This window comes from Epinephelus fuscoguttatus, linkage group LG4 (assembly GCF_011397635.1).
Source record: "Epinephelus fuscoguttatus linkage group LG4, E.fuscoguttatus.final_Chr_v1".
NCBI classification, from domain to species: domain Eukaryota; kingdom Metazoa; phylum Chordata; class Actinopteri; order Perciformes; family Serranidae; genus Epinephelus; species Epinephelus fuscoguttatus.
The window spans coordinates 8,591,361-8,597,360 of NC_064755.1; the positions used below are offsets into that span (position 1 = coordinate 8,591,361).

The following is a 6,000-nucleotide window of genomic DNA, read 5'->3' on the forward strand; positions in this document are numbered from 1 at the left end:
CTAATAGAGATAACTATATGTATTGTGTCTTTATCATTAGGAAAAACAAGATGCACCATGGTTATTCAGCTGACTGAGAGTGACAGTGACACTGTAGTTAAACAGGTACTTGCTGACCCCTGGAGGAGAGGAATGGTAAAACTCAGCACCTTCCATGGAACATACTGGATTTATGAACTTTCAGCACTTTATACAAGATTATTGACTCAGTGCACTCTATAGAGGTTTGCACTTTGGCACTGGTTTGCTTTTTTTTGCTTAATATATGTAATTCTAATTTTACTGAGAAATCCAATCAAAGATCATTAAAAACAGAACACCATCAAAATCAAAAACAATGTGTGACTTGACACACTGTTGAGATGGTATACTCAGCTGTGTAAATTATTTGAATTAAAATCTCTCTTTTACACCAGCATGGGTTTAGCAACATAACCTTCAATATCTCTTCCCCCATGCTTTAACAGGCTACATTTATATTCAAGTCTTAACTCGTTTTAAAAAGTCAAGGATTTTACAGACTCAGATGGGTTCATTGATGTTTCCTTTCTCCTGGTCAACCAGTATTGTATCAAATTATCTATGAAAGAGGCTTGTAAGTGGACAGAATATTCTGGGTGTATTGTAAGTCATTACAGAACAGACAGACCACTCACTGATTTTTATCAATTACATATAGATTATGTACTTGACCCCCTTACAGCAGCTGTATGGGGGACTCATTTTACCAAGGTGTTTTATATTTATAATATAAAAGGTGATGACACTGACTTAGACAATTGTAGACATATTACTATTATGAATACAGCTGATAAGATACTTGCTAAAATAATTATGAATAGATTATGTGACATATTAGAAAGAAATTATAGATAAAGAACAAACCTGTGCAATTAAAGGAAGATTAAAGTGGGATAACCTGAGCATCCTTAGAGAAACAAACCAGACAAAGGATTCTTTATTGTTGGGCTGGATAAAAAGAAAGCCTTTGATTACATTTCCAGAGATTATCTCTGGGCTGTAATGAAGGCTTATGGTTTACCTGGTGACTTTATTCATGTAGTTAAATGTCTGTGTAAATGTAAATGGTGTTTTATCTGAGCCCTTTGAGGTCGAGAGAGGGGTCAAACAGGGCTGCCCTCTTAGTGCTGCTTTGTACATTTTGGCCATAAGCCCTTTAATCAAAATAATCAACTCTGAAAGTTTAATCTCTGGTATATGTGTGGGTCACATGCCCAAGTTTACAGCAATTGCCTATGCCGATGACATCACTGTTATTATTAAAAAAAAAAAAAAAACAGTTAGAAATTGACGTGTTAACTAATCATTTAAATCTGTATCAACTAGCATCTGGTGCTAAGTTGAACCATAGTAAAACAGAGGATCGGAGACGAGAGGGACAAACCGAACATTAATGTTCAAATTAATCACGAAATAAAAATTTTGGATATAACATTCAGTAGTAATGATTGTAGTGAAAGAAGCTGGGAGAAAAAACTGACTGAAATTGAAGAGGAAGTAAAGTGGGAGAACAAATGTACTGATTATAAAACTAGAGTCAACATCATTAAAATCTTCATACTGTCCAAACTCCTCTTTCTGGCTAACATATTTCCTCCTTCAGATAAAATGATAATGAAACTAAACAGTGTAGCTACAAACTTAGTGTGAAGTATAACCAGAGAACTAATGTATAAATGCAAAGAATATGGGGGCCTTAGATCTGGCTATCAGTTTGATAATTGCTTTTGTTACAAATGTCTCAGCTGCCATCTTCAGAAATGCTCTTTGGATTGGAAACCGCTCCTTGTGGAGAAAGAGGAGAGGGAGATCCAGACATCTGATAATTACAGCACTGAGGTGATAAATACACTAAAAAAATTCAGAGAGCATCAGAAATTTCAGATGGTTGATCTATGTAGGTAGACTCCCAGTGAGGGCTGTAGTGTTATTATCTAACTACCAAAGAATGATTCATTGCCATGGGGCTGAGACGCAGCACCTTTTAATCGACCGTTACAGAACACAATGGTATGGCTCATCTGAAAGACCCATTGCTATCGGCCAAACAGCGTCCTCTGCTGCACAACATTTTACATCCCATTCAGCACGTGTCCTCTGAGCTCCTCACTGTATTCTCCTGTAGAGCTCTGTCTCATCTGTCATGTTGAGTATCTGACATCAGCATCTGCTGCATTTCTTAAGGTACCTGTGAGCCAGCCTCACCCATACAGACCTCAAGTCAAAAACTCACTCTGTCAAGTTTTTTCTACCTTTTCGTTCATCCAGCTGGCTGTTTTCACTGTTTTCAGCTTTTAAATAATGTTCATTGTAGTGGTAGTGGAGTGGTGACTGTAGTGGTATAGCCTGCTGTGGATGGCTCTCGTCTGTATGTGTGATGACACGTGACCTCAAACTGCTACACCTAATAAAAACACTACATTTGCTTATGACATAGTATCTCATCATTTTGATACCAAGGTCTATGAAGTTAGAGCCTGGGATACCTTGGAAGAGCAAGTCTGAGTCCTGTTTCAGAGACATGTTGCCATTTTTAACTTTGCACATGATACACACCAAATTAACAGTTTATTTCTCTTTTTCTTACCTGAGGAGGATCTTGCAGATTCAAACGCTGCCTTTAAAGGAGAAACAAAAGAAATAAACTATTTATTTGGAGCCCACAGTGCTCAGACCTTCTTTGTGCTCTGCAGTGAAGTATTTTTTGTCTTGCACCTCAATATTTTCTCATGGATGTGCACACACTCGACCCTTCTTCAGTTTATGGGGTTGCCTTTCCTTTTCTGAGGTTTCATCAGAGATGATTTTTTTTACGGGCTGTTTATTGGTCAGGTGATTGTGATCAAGCTGAAGATTGTATCGGGTCTTCTTCTTTTCCAGATTTTCATCATTTGGATTTGTAGGTTTTCATAAAGGTTTGGAGCTTTATAACGCATTTATAAATGGTCTTTGTGGTTTTCTCCAGGCTCTGGTGGACTTCCCAAACTTCCAGATACCAGAAGCTGATCACAGGCCATGCCAACAATTCTCTCTCCTCTCTTCTCCACGTTCAACACCAACTCCTGCTTTTCTCAAAGCCATCAATCTGCAGTCATCACATCAGTCATTTCACTTCACAAGAATGAGCATAAACAGATTCCTTAAAATCTGAGGTCTTTGTGGATTTGTGGGATTTTGAAATTTTGTCTTTTTTTTTTAGCATTTTAATTGCATTTCCTGTGACAGTTGATTCCACAGCTTTTGATGAAGCATTGATATTTACTGCAGTGAGGTTTTATCAGTCAGGGAGTATCAGGGAAATTGAACAAATGCTGATCAACATTCAACCCTGCAGCTGCTGTTTTTTCGTCTCTAGATGCAGGTGAAGCGTGCTCCCTGATGACGTCACCTCTGGAAAACCCCAAAACCTCCATGGATGAAGGGACCACCCGCCGGGTGCGGTGGCGCGCGCCTGTAATCCAAGTTACCGGGAGGCTGAGGCTGGAGGATCGTTTGAGCTCAGGAGCTCTGAGCTGCAGCGGACTGTGTTGATCGGGTGTCCGCACTAAGTTCCGTATCGATATGGTGCTCCTGGGGGAGCCCGGGACCACCAGGTCGTCTAAGGAGGGGTCAACCGGCCCAGGTCGGAGACGGAGCAGGTCAAAGCCCCCATACCGCTCAGTAGTGGGATCGCGCCTGTGAACAGACGCTGCAGTGCAGCCTGGGTAATACAGCGGGACACAGTCTTTTTATACTCTTCTATACACACACGCTCAACAACAAAGTCTGCACATGTTACAGCAGCTTCATCACTGCCTCTTCATTTTATTCTTCCCATCAAAATCCTCACAAACCACCTCTGTTTCTTTGTCCTACAGCGCCTCCACCTGGAGGAGAGGAGCAATGACCATGAATCACACCAGTCGGTGCAGCACCACAGACAGACTACAGTCAACTAACTGTGTTTTTATTTCACTTATTCAGTGAACATGATGGAGAAGAGAGAAGTTCCTCCAGGAATGATAATCAGACACAACATCAGAGCTGCAAACATTTAAATACTGTCTGTTATTTCTATCTTGTTGTGATGTTGTTTTTGTGTGTGTGTGTGTGTGTGTGTGTATGTGTGTGATATCAGCACTTTTATTGCTTTGTTATTTTCCTTCATTCATCAGGAACCCTTCTCCAGTGAACAGTTGAACCATTTACCTGCTGAAAAACAGTTGCAGAGCATCCACACAAACAGGGTTTTAGGGTTTTGAAACATGACAACAGACTTTTTCCACAGTGGATATTCTCATGTGGGAATAATGAAATGAATGTTTGCTCTCTGTCACATTATGATGGCTACTGGGACACTTGAGTCCCACCTCCTGACCTCTCTGCATGTTCATGTACATGCTGCCTCCAAGTTCCCATCATGCAGGCAGAGCACACAGCAGACACATGGTAGCTTCATAATTTCCCTCACACCAGAACCCAGACACGACTCCTGGATACCTACAAACACTAGGCCTTTTTTTTTTTTTCATTATTACTGTTGACATAATGTGTTGCCTAGGTTAAGGATCAGAGGGGTTGCATTCAGTATCTGTTTATGGTGATGTTCTTGGTACATGAAATATATCAAAGTGGGAAATCCATATTTATGTTATATTAATATTAATGATCACTGATAATAATAACTAAACTATAATTATGAAATATTTTTTGTAGGCTATCTAATCAAATCGTTTATATCAGCCAGCTCTCTGCTGGGACACACAGTGATATTTTGAATTCATTGTCATTTGTACAGTAGATAAGTACTGTATACTTTGTACATGAATACCAGCCTTTTTATATTTAAAGCTATTGTTTAATATGTTAAATTATATGATGTTCAAATGATTTGTTATTTTATCCTTTTTTATTTGGAAGCTCTGATCACTTTCAGTTTGGTGCTTGTGAAGTTACATTCTGACACTAGTTGTTAGTTATATGTTATAATAGGCTGTTGGTGTGCAACATATACAGTATATCCAGGCTTTTGTGACCTCGAATTCAATGAATTTAAAAGCCAGGGCTCGTCCGGGATTTGAACCCGGGACCTCTCGCACCCAAAGCGAGAATCATACCCCTAGACCAACGAGCCATATTTGTTGTCGTAAAAAGGAGGTTTCACATTTCCAGCCCTGTCATTTCCAGACGTGCAGCTAAACTGCACACTGCTGATGTGGCAGCTTGTAGACCCATTCTCATCTGGCCAAACAGCGCCCTCTGCTGCACAACATTTTACATCCCACTAAGCACTACAGTTTCCTTTCTCCTGTAGATTTGTGCCTCACCTGTGATGTAATTTTGGGCATCTGACATCAACATCTGCTGCATGTCTCACTGTAATTTGTGCAACAGATAAGTCTAGAATACTGCATTGTTTGCACATAAAGCCTGTACCTGTATTCAAATTCAATATTAAATTGTCTTGCACTGTTACATTTTGTGTATGTTTCTATGCTGTGATCCTGAAATCAGGGTCACACTTTACAAGGAGGTAGTTATGAGGGAAATAATGGTCCGTTCTTGAGTAACTCCCAGTCAGATGTCAAAGAGAAGCTAATCATTGTGAACCAATCATCAGTCAATGATTAGTTAAGTGAGAAACAACTGAGAGAACCAATGAGGAACTAACTATGAGATAATGGACAGTTCTTGAGTAACTTCCAATCAGAAGTCACAGAGAAACTAATCATTAATCAACAGTTAATTGAGAAATGAAGGAGGGAACCAATGAGGAACAACCTGATAGCCCACTTTTCAGTCCTTAACTCTAACACCAGTCCTAATAAAGTAAGACTATATAGATACTGATGAGTAACTGGAAAACAGACTGGGAGATAGATGTCAGTGAACCATTCGGTGAGTTCAGAAATATCTGTGGATCTATCACACTGAGACTTTCATCATGACTAGTGACCAGGGGTGGTCCTTGTCTGTGACACCCCTCAGGATCCCAGTGGC

General features: G+C 39.8%; 1 non-coding gene across 1 annotated transcript; it reads right to left on the reverse strand.

Annotated features, from left to right (window-relative positions):
• Positions 1-5,062: 5,062 nt before the first annotated feature.
• trnap-ugg (transfer RNA proline (anticodon UGG)) lies at positions 5,063-5,134 on the reverse strand. Its single transcript has one exon. It is a non-coding gene; the product is annotated as a tRNA-Pro (tRNA).
• Positions 5,135-6,000: the final 866 nt, after the last annotated feature.